Source organism: Uloborus diversus, chromosome 3 (genome assembly GCF_026930045.1).
Source record: "Uloborus diversus isolate 005 chromosome 3, Udiv.v.3.1, whole genome shotgun sequence".
Taxonomy (NCBI): domain Eukaryota; kingdom Metazoa; phylum Arthropoda; class Arachnida; order Araneae; family Uloboridae; genus Uloborus; species Uloborus diversus.
In genome coordinates, this window is record NC_072733.1 from 200,223,299 (window position 1) to 200,238,592 (window position 15,294).

Below are 15,294 nucleotides of genomic sequence, written 5' to 3' on the forward strand. Positions count from 1 at the left end.
TTTCACCTTTCTGTTTTATTCACTGACAAATTTTATACATTAATGTATTCCACTATTCATTTATTTTTCAATTTCTTTAACTCTTATTTCATTCTTTCATTCATTCCTCCGTTTTATCATTCACGCAAAAATATCATCAATAGTCAAATGGAAAATATTTCAATCCTGGCTTTTCGCGATGGAGAGGCGAAACTGATAATTTTTCATTTTATTTTAAAGTACAAATATACACCAAAAGTGAACAATAAAGTTTCAACACAAGCTCTAACAGTAAAATGCATTTTTCTCTTTTTATGTACTGTAATTTTCAAAATACATGTCCAGTGCGTTTCCTTATGAAAAGTTTAATTTCTTAACTATTTCACTTTGTCTTGCATTCCTTTACTTTTGTGAAGCATCATTTTTGTTTTTAGTTAGTTTATTCTTTACGAAAGTGTTTTCTTATATGTTGTATTTGCGTTTCTCAACCATAAGTTTAAGTGTTCTTCAAAAATAAGCATTAAATGTGCTTTTAAAATAAAATACTTAGTAACAACACAACGAGAATGCACTCCCCTACGTACTTCCTAACCACAATTCTTGTTTCAGCTGAAAGTGACGGAAAATGCATACAAAATACTGTTGCGTTTTCGAAACATTTAAAATAACTGAAACCCACCTAGTGCTGCAACGGCCCTTGGGGGCCAAGGTCTAGTGTGCCCATCTCAGTTTTCATGACCGAGGGTATGGGGTACAATGCAGATGTTTCGGTTCGATGGTCAGTCGAACGCGGAACTGCTTGGGTTTAGTTCCCATGCACGCTTGGTACTCATTTTACCGATTCACTTTACGGAATAAAAAAGCTGAGAAGACCACGCCTGATCTGGGAATCGATAATGGAAACGCGAAGCTCTACCATTAAGCCACTAAGTTCCAAAAATAACTGATTCGTCATTCTAAATGCTTAAATTTTATTCTAAAAATTCACTAAACCAAATTGATATTAAATTAATTTAATCAAATTGGATGTTCAATTAACTGTCATACTTTTATTAATCTTGAAAAATGATTAAGATGCTCCCCGGTCTTAAAGCGCATGATGTTTTATCAAACATTAAGTAAATTGCATCCTATGATGAAAATGACGTGTCGGTGATAAAGATACCAAGGTTATAAAAAATAACGTTGGTGATAAAAAATGTCAGTGCTAAAACAGAAGTACAAGCAATATACTGACAGACCGGTTGTCACATCCAGAGACTGCAGTTTTATCCATGTGATGCACTCATCTGTCAGGATCAGTGAATAACCGAACTGGAGGCAGATGTCTCAGTGAAGCTGAGAGTTCCAACAAACTTGTGGTTAAAAATGAGTTCCATTCTATCGATAAAACTGCAGTCCCTGGATGTAATAACCGGGCACTGTGTATAATGCGGAAAAAGATCAATAAAAGTTGACAAGAAACTTTCAACGGAGAATTTTTGGTGTTGTAATGGCTGGAAAAAATGTAAAAAAAAATGAACAAGGATTTTGTTTTGTTTTGAAACCAACCCAAAAACTTGAGCAAAGAAAATAAATTTCAGTCACAAATGTATCAAATTTGTCAAAGGACATGATACCAAAATCGGAGCAAGACTTAAGTCTGATAAGTTCGGACTACATAATTTTTCCATTTAAAAGTTTGCCTGTATAAGTTTTGAATGCTCCAAAAATTATTCGCAAATATTCACCTATTGAGCTTTATAGCATGCAAAACAGAAAACCGGATATTTTAGAACAAATTCTCACATTTTCAAATTCAAAAATGATGTTTTTTCGTATTTAAAGTCAGAAAACTCCAACCTTGCCTTACTGCAGTATTGATCTAATTAGATTATTGAACAACAGTATAGGTAAAGCTTGAAACATATAGAGCAACGTCTTCTAATGAAACCGAAAATTGAAAACGCCCAAGTCATTAGTCTCTTTCAAAGTTTCCGTTATTAAACTAATTAATTTTGACTACTTTACGTCTAATTCCTTTAATGCAAAAAATAGTGTTGCTTTACAATAATGAATTTGAGTGCCATATACGCACATATTGATTTGGAACTAGTGGATAAAATGCTTTCTGAAACAACACCTACCTTAACTCTATATCGATAACATCAATTTCTTTTTTAAATACATTTTTTAATTTTTTTAAAAATAAATGTATGCGAAGAAATTTTGAAGGACTATGGTTTTACAAAGATATCATTGCTGCTAACTTAAAACTGATAACTGTCACTATTTTTATATTTTGATGGATAAAAAAAAAAGAAGTGGATAGAGAAAATTGCAGCTGTTTAAAATGTCTGAGAAAATTTTCTATGTAAAAGAGATGAAAAACTGCTTTTAAATTTCTTAACAGCTGTTGCAACCACTGCAAATAAAAAAATGCCATTTTTACTATCCATGGTTTAATGTTCGCAAGATTGCAACTATTTAAAACAAATAAGATATTTTTCAATTTTTATTTTATAAATAAGATTACAAATTTGGTTCTTAAAACCAATTTTTCAAAACCGTTAATTCAGAGCTCTTACGTTTTTTGCTTACTAAAATCTTAACAGTTAGATGCACAGTGACCTTTTACAAGTCAAATAATGCGTCGAAAATTATTAGAAACCTAGTTTAAAACTTAAAGTAAAATTAGGAGAATAACTATTTTAAGAATAAAAATGTGATTTGATTGATTGAGAACATCGAATGCTAACAATATATTTGATTTATCAACGATAAAATAAACGCATTTATATATCCTTAGAAGAAAATAATTTTTTTGAAAACTAATTAACAACAATACTTCTTACAGGTTTCAATAGTTTCATCACAGCTAATTTGTATCAGATTTAAGAAATGATTTCTGTCGATGTAATCACTTTAGCTAAAGTGCAATTGAGAAATACGTATGTTTCTAATACAATTGCACGCAGAAGTACTTCACGTCAGGAGAAATTGGAAGTACCTTTTATTTGCTGACTGCCTTACTGTCTTATTTAATTTGAATGGCGAAGCATTTTTTGTTTTAACTCTGCTGATCATTAGCATTTTGTCTCTGAGTTTTAAAACCAACTTATTTAGTTTCTGAAATTATTGATAAGGGATGACTGATTTTGCTTGCGGATTTTCACACACAGGTTATGATTTAATTAATGAGTACATTCATTTTAGTTAACATGAAACTTTGCGGATTAAGGATCGGTTGCACCCTAAAAACCTTAAAAAAATCCTTTTTTTTTTCAGTTTGTATATAGTCAAGCGGCACCGAATTCACGTAAGTAGATTAAAAGTAACTTAATTTAAAAATTAATGGTGGAGGAATGTATTGAAATATAGGGGAATGTGAGGCAAAGCGAAATAGCGGGGTAAAGTGAAATGGTCAAATATTTACTCTGCTTTTAGCGCTACCCATCTAATAATATTTCAACAATGTAGTCTATACAACGGAAGTAGCCTACCAGTTAAGAAAAAAATACCTCTGAAAATTAAAGAATATGATAATACAAACAATTTTCAAAAATTGATATTCATATTGTTATATTTTGTTAAAAGTCAAAAACTATTTTTGTTATTATTAAATGATAAACTTCTTGTTATTAATATTTTAAACATTAATTAAAGCCTACTAATATTCAGCGAAATATTTATTTGTTTAACATTAACCTTCTTTTGTGTTTTAAATGCGTTGTAGAGTTATTCAAGTGCATTCATGCAAAGTGAATGGGGCAAAGTGAAGTAGTTCATTTTACTTACTTATTCAATCTTTTATCAAATCATTTACACATTCATTTATTATTTCATTTACAATCCTTCATTTAATTATTCACTTATTTATTCATTCATTCACTTAGTTTCTTATTCATTCACTATTTTTTAGCTGATATTTTTCTCACTTATTAACTTATTTAAATTTATTTATTTGTTCATTCGTTTATTGTTTCATTTCATTTTCCTATATTCACTCACACTTTTATTTTTTCATTTATTTGAGCAGAAATATCTATAATAATGGAAATGGAAAATTTTTAATTTCGAAAAATATTTTATTTTTCACTTTGCCCCATGGGAAAAGATGTGAAAATTTCAGCCTTTTTTTTCGAAGGTACAAATTTACTGCCAAAAAGGAAAAATACTGTTTCAATGAAAAATTTATTAGAAATACATTGGTTTTCTTTATATACTGTAATTTTCTGAACAAATTTCCAACCAAGATGAAATAATAATAAATATATAAATAAATAAAAAGAAACATTAAAATATCATACGACTTAAAAAAAAAAAAAAAAAAAAAAAAAAGACGCGAGGTTAGGAAATTACCCTATGATGGTTATTCCCAGGGCCACCTTGCACCTTAGAATGCATATATTTGGATTTATTGTTTTAAAAATTCAGTTTGCTGTTTTTAACTTAAATGTTACAGTTTTCAAAAAACACCACTTATATTCATATCGTATTAACATTTTTTTTTTCTTTTTTGGAAAAACTGATTCTTTTAGTAGTTTTCATTTCGAATTATATTTTTGAAAGTTGAAATGAACGAAACTTTCAGTATTTATTTTTATGTGGAATTAAATATACATGTCAGATATTGAAAGAAAATATTAAAAAAGAAGACACAGGTAGTTGAATAATATAAACTTTCGTAGTGAATGCGCAAAACATATCTTGAAAAACTAGCAACTGAATAGGCAACCGTATGTAGCAGCTTATTTAAAAACAAGAAAATAACCCATCAAAGTATGACGGGGGAAAATTGTCTTTCTATCAGAGAGATTGGCCGTCAAATTTATAAAAATCCGTCGAGTATTGCATTATTTATTTTTTTTGTAGGTATCATGATTCCTTATATTTTGAAGGTTTTGTTTCTGATTTTAAATGTTGTTAAACTGTGATTTTTTTTTCTAAACATAAATCGATGAAAAGTACTATTTTTTCTTTTGTTTTATCGTCCTTTTTTATTTGTAAGCTAAAACATTATTAAAAATTATTTTCAATTTGATGTGACTGCCTTGCAAAACCAAAATGGCATACTTTTATACCCAAGAACACACAACCATGTGTACCCACGGACAGCAATTTTTAGTCTCCTTGGGTCACACTTGAGTCTTCTTACGATGTGAAGTACCTCAAAATGATGCCTTGTCATCAGCGTTCGAAATTTGCTTTTAACAATAATGATGAATTTCAAGTAGGGTTTGAAGACAGAGTGTTGAAGTAACCCCCACCTCTTGTAGTATCTTTAGACCGTCAATCCCACCTGTTTTCATTTGAAGTCGACTTTTCTTGTTTTTTGTTGATTTAATCTAAACTGAATTTTTCGTGATGGGCTAATTTTAGTTAAAGGTTTCAGTTTGCATATAAATTGAAGTTATTATGTAGGTACATAGAGAGCCGTACGATCATGAATCTAGTTACTTTTTTATTTAAAAACTTATTAATTATTCATAACATCATTAACTCTTTTAAGACCAATAACTTGTTTTAAAGAGTTCACTGATGTTAATGATTAAAAAAAAGGTAAAAAAACTTCGATTAATTTTCAAAGTTTAATTTCTGTTGCATATTTTATTTAAGGTTGTTTTCAATGGATGTTTGAAGTATTTCAACATAATATGGCTTATGAAAATGTATTGAGTATAATTGAGTTTCTCAGACCTAGTCATATATATTTTTTTATATGTCCATGGGTACAAAGGAATTTGTCCGCGGGGTGAACCGGTTGTTGTACCCACGGACAAAAAAAAAAGGTTTTTAAGAAAACATTTTTGAAGTTGAAAGCTTTGGGATTTTCACCTGACAAAAATTGCCAAATTAGATAAGCTGTAGATTCTGCCAGAAAAATTTTCCGATCGATTACCATTCCCAGAGACCAGCAAAAATTGAAAAGTAAATTTTGTCCGTGGGTGCAGCAACTTCCCCTACTATAATTTAAATGTGTTTTAATGTTATGTTTTCAAAAATGGATTTTTTTTTCTAAACATAAATCGATCAAAAGTCATTTTTTTTCCTTTGTTTTATCATCATTTTTTATTTTTAAGCTAAAACATTATTAAAAATTATTTTTCAATTTGTAAACTAATAACACATTCAAAACATTTTCAAGTTTGATTTCAACAAGAGAATGTAAATATAAGAACTAAAAAGGTTTTAAAAAATATTTATATAAACAAAAATAAAAAAACCCTTAAGGATTTTTTTTTTTGTGATACAATCTACACATACTTTGTATTCAGATACTTTGTTTTGCTCATTATTTTTGAATACGTTTTCTGGTAATGGGCCGCTATCGAAAGAATGACAAAAAATTAGAACAGTGATTTGAAAAGCCTAAGAAAATGAACTGTTATAAGATCTGATGTATTACAATCCTACTCACGCTGAAGATCAAACAGCCAAGAAGAGAAAATGAAAGAACTATTGACATCATCTGATAAGGAGGATAAGGATAGTGATAACGATTTCATTTTTGTAATAACCGGTAAGAAAACTGAAAAGACATGGAGTGATGGACTCTGGACAAAGAAGGCGCTGTAACGCATCTCAAGATTGGGCGATTGAAGTCTTTTTAAATGTAGAAGAAGGCGATGCAGACTTTATACGTGGCAGTGAGAAGCAAAGGGATGTAAGTGGCAAATTTAAAAATTTGGAGATAACCAGTACAAATAGTAGGGGAACCTCTCCTCTGTTTTGGGGCAAGAGACAGTACTAGTAGCTGTTGTAGTTGCTGCTATGCAGCATGATTTAGAAAACAAATTGAATGAAAGCCTACCTAGGATGTTATCTTCAAACGCGTTTTACTCAAAACTTGAAAATGTCCACTTACATCCCTTTGCTTCTTACTGCCTCATATGTGACTATTGTAAATGAATAATTCAGATGTAGGAAGCAAGCTTATTTCTGTTAAAAATATTAATGGAAACTGGTCTTTCATTCCTATTTTCTCAAATAAACTTTCATTTCTTTCATGGAATAAGTATACAGGCTTCTTGCAAGATTTTCCAGAATTGTTTGAAAAACGATTAAAAGGAAAGTAGCTTTGAACGAACTGGTAAAGTATTTTTTAAAGATTTTCAATTTTTGAGATCTTAAAAGATTAAGATTATTAAGGACTAGCTGCCTGCGGCGACCAGCTGGTCCGCCTTTTTACGCCATTCGCCTTTTTACGCCAGGGGTGCCGCTTTCGGCGGCTGCTTAAACAATTTAGCGACGACATTAATCAATGTTTTTCTCTATAAATCAGTATTATCATTCGTTTTTTTACGCCAATGTTGACACCTTCGGCGGCTGCTTAAATAAATTTCGTGGCGGTGTCAATCAATTTATATCTATCTATCTATATCATTAATAATTTGAATAAAATATTTTCTAGATCTGTCTCCAGTTTCGTCGTTTGGAATATTTTTAAAGGAGGGGGAGGGGAGACACAAACGACGTACTCTTTATGCAAATTTCGTCGAAAAATAACAAAAAGCACTTCCATTTTTATGTGAAAGCATTGTTTTTTCAAAGTCATGGTGTATGGGGGGGGAGGGAGGGGGGGGGCATTGACATCCAATGTGCAAACAGCCACCTACGGCGGCTGTTTGGCTAACTTGTCATTTACATTTTTACTTCAAGTTTGCCGCCTTCGGCGGTTGTTTAAATAAATTTGGCAGCAGTATTAATCAATCCATCTCTATCTTTTTTTTGTGCCATTCACATTTTTACGTCAAGATTGCCGCCTTCGGCGGCTATCTACCTTTACAATCTATCTCTACATTTTCTTATCCATCTCTATTTATTTTGACCTCCTCACCCATTTCCTAATGAAAACAAAGAACACTCAAAAAACCGCTTTTTTTATTTAAGTAGAGCAAAAAAAAAAAAAAAAAAAAAGCTCAAATTCCCCGTAGTGTGCAAAAAGTAGCGTTTGACAAAGATAAAAAAAATCCCTAAATAAAACAAAAAAAATGAAAGAAAAAAAGCAAGCGCTGCCGAAAAAAACACGTGGTCATCACGTCAGAAAATTTAGAAGTAAGCTATATAGTAAAAAAAAAGATTAACATTGCTTGCGATTAAGATTCCATCGTAAATATCGAATCGAAACCCAAGTAGTGACGTCACAGGCATAAAAGATTGAAGAACGCTTTTTTCGACTGATGCGTGAAAGGACATGATGTGTTCAGCATTAAAAAAATTGTAAAAAAAAAACTATTGCGTATTTTTAAGAACTTTTTTCTTCTGAAGAGGGCGAAATGTTTTTACTATTATTAACTTAAATTTCAGAAATGAGGCTTTGATACTTCTCGCAGGATGATATTAGAAAAAAATAAAACCCAGAAAAACATGCAAATTAAAGGTTTTTTCAAAAATTCATAAAAAATACAAAAAATGCTGTCTTCAAAATTTTTTTGTTCATCATATTTAAAATTAAATTTCCGACACTATAGTATCAAAAATATTTGTCTGGCACGATTGGTTCGGGGTCTGTGAGGTTCAAAATACTAACAAGTGCTAAAAATCACATAAAACATTAAATAACTTTTTTTCTAATTAAAATATCAAAAATCGAAGCCCGAGGTGCACAACTTCAGCAAAAACTACACCTGTATACCAAATTTCATCTTTCTAATCCTTACCGTTTTCCCGGGATGCGCGCCACACACACACACACACACAAACATCTTATTTTATTATATGTATAGATTATTTTAAAAGATTTTCAAATTTCGTGGAAGTACTTCTTTCAGATCAAAGGTGATGGAAAAAACTATTTTTCACCGTATACGCAGAATTTAAGTATTAGCATTAAAATTGGTTATTAATAACCTTGATTTGGTATATGAGTAGAAAATACAAAATGATTTTCAATTAGTCTGATGTTTGAAGCTAATAAAGCATAAAACATTTTTAATTAGCCTTTATTCAATGTCAATTCACAAAAGGAAATGATGAGTTAGCTGTTTTATTTCTTTTAAGAATTATCTTTAAGTGTCTAAAAATATTATAATAATATTAATCTGAGATTTTTTTTAAATTTTAAGTTAAAATCTCTAATATTATCGTACTTTGATTTCTTTTCTCAACTTCATACATTTTCACCGTCTATTTTCTATGTTCTAATTTTTACAAATTAGCATTTAAAGTGATTTTTATGAAAAGTATTATTTTACTTAAAATATTATTTTGATTTAAACTTTCTTCTTTTTAGAAAAAGTTTCCAAACGATGAATTTTTCCTCATCAAAGATCCTTAGAGGAAAATAGTTCTCTTCATTTCAATATTTTGAAAATATAACTGCTTAATTTGCATACGTTCTTTGCTAATTGGTATTCGGCACTAATTTTACTCCTATAAAGTCAGAAAAAAAACTCTTTATTTGAGAATTGTTAAGACACATGAAATAACTATTTTGCGATGAATAACATGTTATACAAAATGTAATCAATATTTTGTTTGTAATGGATCTTTGACATAATAAAAGGAACATCAACTTAAAGTTTTCAGTTAATAACCAGAAATTTTCATCTCTGTCAATTAATCAGCTGAATATTTTCTTGCCATTTTGTGAGTATGTCAGTTGTGTGCCAATTTAAGTACGTATAAAGCTATTAAATGAGTAAAAATCCACATCCATAATGTGTTATCATACATTATGAAATGTAGTAGGATTGCTTTTTTTTAAAGCAGAAAATTGCTTTGTAATTTAACAATAGAGGTATCTTTACCAGACAAAAAATATTAATTTCATTTTATTATGAAATTAGAAACTAATGTTAGAAGAAAAAAAGCTCCAGTCAATTTTGATTAAAACAATCATGATTGGCTATTATATGATTAACCAATATTAATATTAAGGTATGCAATATTTTTTTGCTGCAGTTTACTTTGTCTAACTTAACTTTAGTATTAATTTAAAAATTCTATTAAACAAAACAATAAACAAATAGTTCACAAGAACTATAGAAAATCATAGATTCATGAGGTCTTACTTTTTCATTTCAATAGGGCCAACTTAGGCAAATTGAAAATGACTTTAACTATTCTCAACTTTTGTAAACTATTATTCGCATTAAGTTCTGCTGTTCGAAAACGTAACAAAGTGTCTAGACATATATATAACAATTTCTTTATTATATCTATTCTAAGAGCACGTGTAACAACGGATCATGTATGCCAACTTCATTTGAAGCCATCTTTCTCATCGCTTTCATTGCTTTATAAACTTTCAAGTTTAAAGTAATGTGTTGAATATAATGAAATTTCCTAAAACAATTATCGTCAAAATTGGTCAAAATGTAATCAAATTCTGTATTTGGATATAATTCGATCACTTTTAAATTCATTGATGAAATACAGGACATTTCAATCAACATTTTGAAGTTCGAGTTAATTTTACTGTCAAAAGTTTAATCCAAATTTAAAGAAATCCAGTCGAACTTCGATTGGGTGAGACACATATCAAATTATTTTTTATTTCCCATGCAACCCGTTTAACATAGTCTTCTCTTTGTGGGACTTTTGTTTAACGAATATACTAATTTAAATGTCAATAAACCTGTTTTTCGTAAATTTAGTAGTGAAAACATGAATGTACAGTTAAAATTAAATACCAATCGAAACAGCGGATTTCTCTGCGTGAAGTGACATTTGTTTGGAGTTTCTAATACTGCAGTTAGAACTGGATGTATACTTGTTGTAAGGTTAAATTCTTAACCTCCTCATTTGCGATTTAATTTTCATTGACGGTCGAAAAAGATGCTGTTTCATGCAACACTGTATTTTTACACTAGTTACTATGCAATATGCTAATTTATCCTTTTGCCTGTGTTAGCAAACTGAAGCCGAATAATTGTTTTCTTCCGCAATCAGAAACTTTTCTGTCTAGTAAATTTTGTTATTTTTGCCATCATTATTGATACTTGATGCCTAACTAAGTAAAACTACGCTTAATTGGTGTGAAAAAGGTTGTTAAATACGTACTAAATTCTATCAAACTTAATGTTAACATGCAGTATCCAGAAATCTAACTTATCTTGTATATGCTGCAATTTCCTCTTTATAAATGAAACATAATTTAATTTCTATATTCTATCAACGTATTACTATACCGTCGCCTCATAACAACAGTAGGATATCTTAGTATTATTCTTGGGGTTAGATGTCTTAGTGTTACTCTGAGGCGACGATATTCTATCAAACTTATCTTTAAGAAACAGTTTCCCATAATCTAATGTAGCCTATATGAGCTGTAGTTTCCTCCTAAAAAATGACACATAGTTTTCCTCACTTTCAAGAGTTCTGTTTCGTTTTTTTTTTTTTTTTTTTTTTTTTTTTTTTTTTTGCCTCTTCAGAAAGTTTTTTGTATATAACATTTTAGTAGGTGACAAATCTGGTTCTTTTAAACAAAGCAACAGAATAACCTTGCGTTTTTTTTTCTTTTTTAACTCTCAAAAGTTTTTGGCAATTAAAAATTTTTAAATATTGATTAAATACTAATAATACAACCTATGAACTAAACATCAGAAGTATTCTTTTATTCTGAATAACTTTGCCCGACAATATCAGTACACAATGCAAAATAAACTTATTTCTTATAGCTACCCTCCATTTTTTGGAATTTGTTTTAATTCGTAAACTAAAGAGATTTAATTTAAATAACATTTCACTTGAATTTTAAGCAAAAGAAAAAGCAGATAATTTTCGAAAATTGAAACCGCTGCACATCATTTACAACTATATGGTAACTGATATAGAAAATCTTTCTCACATAAATTCGAACAATGTTCAACAAGAATTTCTAAGGTACATTTATTTAGTTTTATTTGCATGGTTAATTGAAATTTCATTCTTAAATATTCATTTCTGTAGTTGCTACAAATAAAACTCAAATCTTCTAAAAAATAATGAGAAAAAGGCTTATTAATTCTAAATTTGCAATGAGAAAACATTTAAGGAAAATATTTTAAGATTTTACAGTAATCTTATTATTTCTTCTTTTTTTTGAAACACTAATTCAATTGACAATTTTAGAAGAAAATTTATGATGAACTTCTTTGCGATAATGTTTTCTTAAAACATCTCGTCTTCCGGGTTCCTATTCAGTACACAAGTACTAGGTACCTTCGGGTTCCTCTTAAAAAAACTTTTCTTCATAACTGCTTGTAAACTGTTTTTGCTTTTGCACGTGTCCTTCTTGTGAAAATGAGAGTACAGAAAAAAGCACACGCTCGATTTAGTTGATGATTTAAAAATCGTATACGCAGTATTATATTTAATATTTAATTTTGCGAAGCATGCATACAATCATACTAACATTAAAAGATGTGATATCGAAAACCCTTTTTCTAAAAACATTATTTTTATTTGAAAATAGTCACGGCAGAGAGCACAAACATTTAAATGCGGAAATAGATTTCACTTCCGTATTTCTAAATATTCAAGCTAAGTACCAATCATTTTTCCCTTCAGATACTGCGATCTAAGTGAAAGACGAATATTTTCACCCATGTCTTTTAGAAAAAATATTAAATAGAATTTCACTTCCGGATTTTGATAATGCAAAATATATTTTCTGAAATTCTTTTAAGAAAAACAATGCTGTCAGTCATTACTAATACTTGTATTTCACAGGTTTGTTTTATCCAGATGTTATCTATTAAAGTAATTAAAAAACATTTAAAATCAATGCCTATTCAAGTTATTTTGTTTTTCCGTAAAGCTCTGAAACTTGATCCTTAATTACTCTTTTATAGTACAGGAAAGGGGGGCACGTGTGAGCATCGGAGACATATGAACATGATATGTTTTACTGGGATAACGTCAAGTAAAAAATCTTGAAACATTCTCAATTAATGGCAGTACTAGGCCAACATTTTAGAACAAGGAGCCAGTTTTTGTTCCTGTGGTAACTGATTCTTAGTTTTAGCAAATGCTGATGTAATTGATCACTCTCTTATTCACGTAAAAACATTGTTAAAGCTAACTAATAGAGGAAACTTGATTATTGCGAATCATTATATGCACATTCAAGTAAATTTGACTGTTTACTTTTTTATTTAATTAAGAATTCTTTATTTTTTTAAGTTCATTCAAAAGGAGATGATGGGGCAGTTGCGAACACAACATTTAGGAGCACATATGAACAGTTTCCATATCCTCACCGTAATATTAATATTTGTGTAGGATATTATAAGTGTTAAAAAAAGTGTCAATATTTATAATTAATACACTCCTGTCCTGTTGTAACACCACTAAGAACTTACGCGAGTGAGCTGAAAATCGCAGGAAATGTAAAGTAGAGCATGATATGCAAATGATTAGAATTGCAGATCGGTAGCGCATGCGTATGCTGAGCAGCGCCCTCTGAACGGCGGATTGAACCGAATATAAATAGACGGCTGTAGCGAGGCGTGTATGATTATCGGTGGTTATATGCTAGATTAAACGTTAAATGAATCTTTACTATGCCTCTTCGACGAAAGAAAGCGAAATTTGAGCAATTTCGGAGTTTGAACGGGGCAGAATCGTCAGCCTTCGTGAAGCTGGATTGTCTTATCGTGCAGTAGCCACTCGTGTGCAACGTAACAGCAGCACAATCATGCGTGTTTGGAAGCAGTGGACGGACGAGGGTCAGACAGCTCGGAAATCCGTGAATGGACCCCGAAATGTGACGTCAGCTCAAGATGACAGACACCTGGTGCGTATGGTGCTGACGGACCACACAGCTTCTTCTAGACAATTGGCAGCACAGTGGTCAACAACTACACTGCCGTGCTAAGCGCAAAAGTCGTATCTGCAGCTGAGGTCAAACCGAAAAACTACTATTTAAAGTTTTACGCCTCCATGTATTTGATCCAGATTTCACTTTTTTAGATTTTTTAAAAAAATAGTTCCAGTTCACAAATGACAATAAAACATTGCATAGGGGTAAAACATGTTATAAAGAACCACCTCGTGACAATAACTCAATTTTGACAAAAAGTGTAGATACCACTTTTGTGCTTAGCACGGCAGTAGGTGTTTCATTGTGTGCTTCATCAATTCGGAGACGTCTGCTGCAGCATGGGCTGCACGCAAGGATCACGGGACGCGGGAGCGTCCCGGCCTCCAAGAAAACCAAACGTCAGCAGCCAACAAAAGCAAATCCGGCACCAAAAAAGACGAAAGAAAATAAACGTGACTAAGAACAGTTTACACGACAGAACAAGTTGAAGTTTTCATGGTTTTCACCCCTCTGTATCTCAGTCTCATGAAGACCCCCCGGAGTTGATTTTTGGTATGCTCAATCTCTAGTGGTTCCTGACGACGTAAACCAAAATACGATCCCCGGAAATATTAGAGGGAGGAGGAATTTAAATTAGGAAATCGCTATTCAAAAAAGTTTTTGCTTTCTTTGACACGGCTACAACCTAGACGAAAAGAGAAATCAAGCTGAAATTTTGTACATACATTCCTTGTGCCCTACTAATGTGCCATTTGAAACCCCTCCCCCCTCGTTTTTACCCTTATATTGTACCTTCCCGGGGTTCTATCATAGCCCCCCGGGGGGCTATGGTAATGATTATTGGTATAAATATTTTTGAGGGGAGGGAAATTGAGTACATATACGAAAATTCAACCTCCAGGGACATAATGGGCCGCAGTAATGAAAATTTGAAAATCACTAATTTCCCCTAAATTTTTATGTATTTACTCTCAGCTCATAGGGTTTGTTAATCTCTGACTGCAATTGCAAGGTTAGAGCAGATCTAACAGTTATTCAAAAGTTGTCTTAGGAAATGAAATTCAATCAAGACTAAAACAGATCCAACAGTTGCAACTAGACGTTAAATCGCGGATATCACAAATTTGCCGCAGCGAATGCGCATGCGCGAGGACTTTGATCATTGGGCTTTCGGTTTTCGGATTCCATGTTGTTTGTTTATATTTAAGCAGAGAAACAAATTAATGAATGAGATTAGAATGTTGCCCCCCCCCCCCCCCAAGTTTTGCCGATACGAAATTTCCTTCCCCCTGTTTTTCAGTTTTGATATATTTATGGAGGGAGGAAATTTTAAATGTCGGCGCGAAACTGAGGTTAAACCATTGGAATATTTTGCGTGACATTATATAAACTACGCATATGAATATGACACATCTAACTTTATAGTTGAAAGTGAAAAATAGCTCTTTTTTTATTGGTTTGCTCATTTTCTAAATGAAGGCATTTTTCACAAACACAATACATTATGAATTGAAAAGATTTGAAATACGTCTGTGGATATTCGTGTTTTGCACTAACTTGTTAACAGACAAATTTCTGCAATTAAT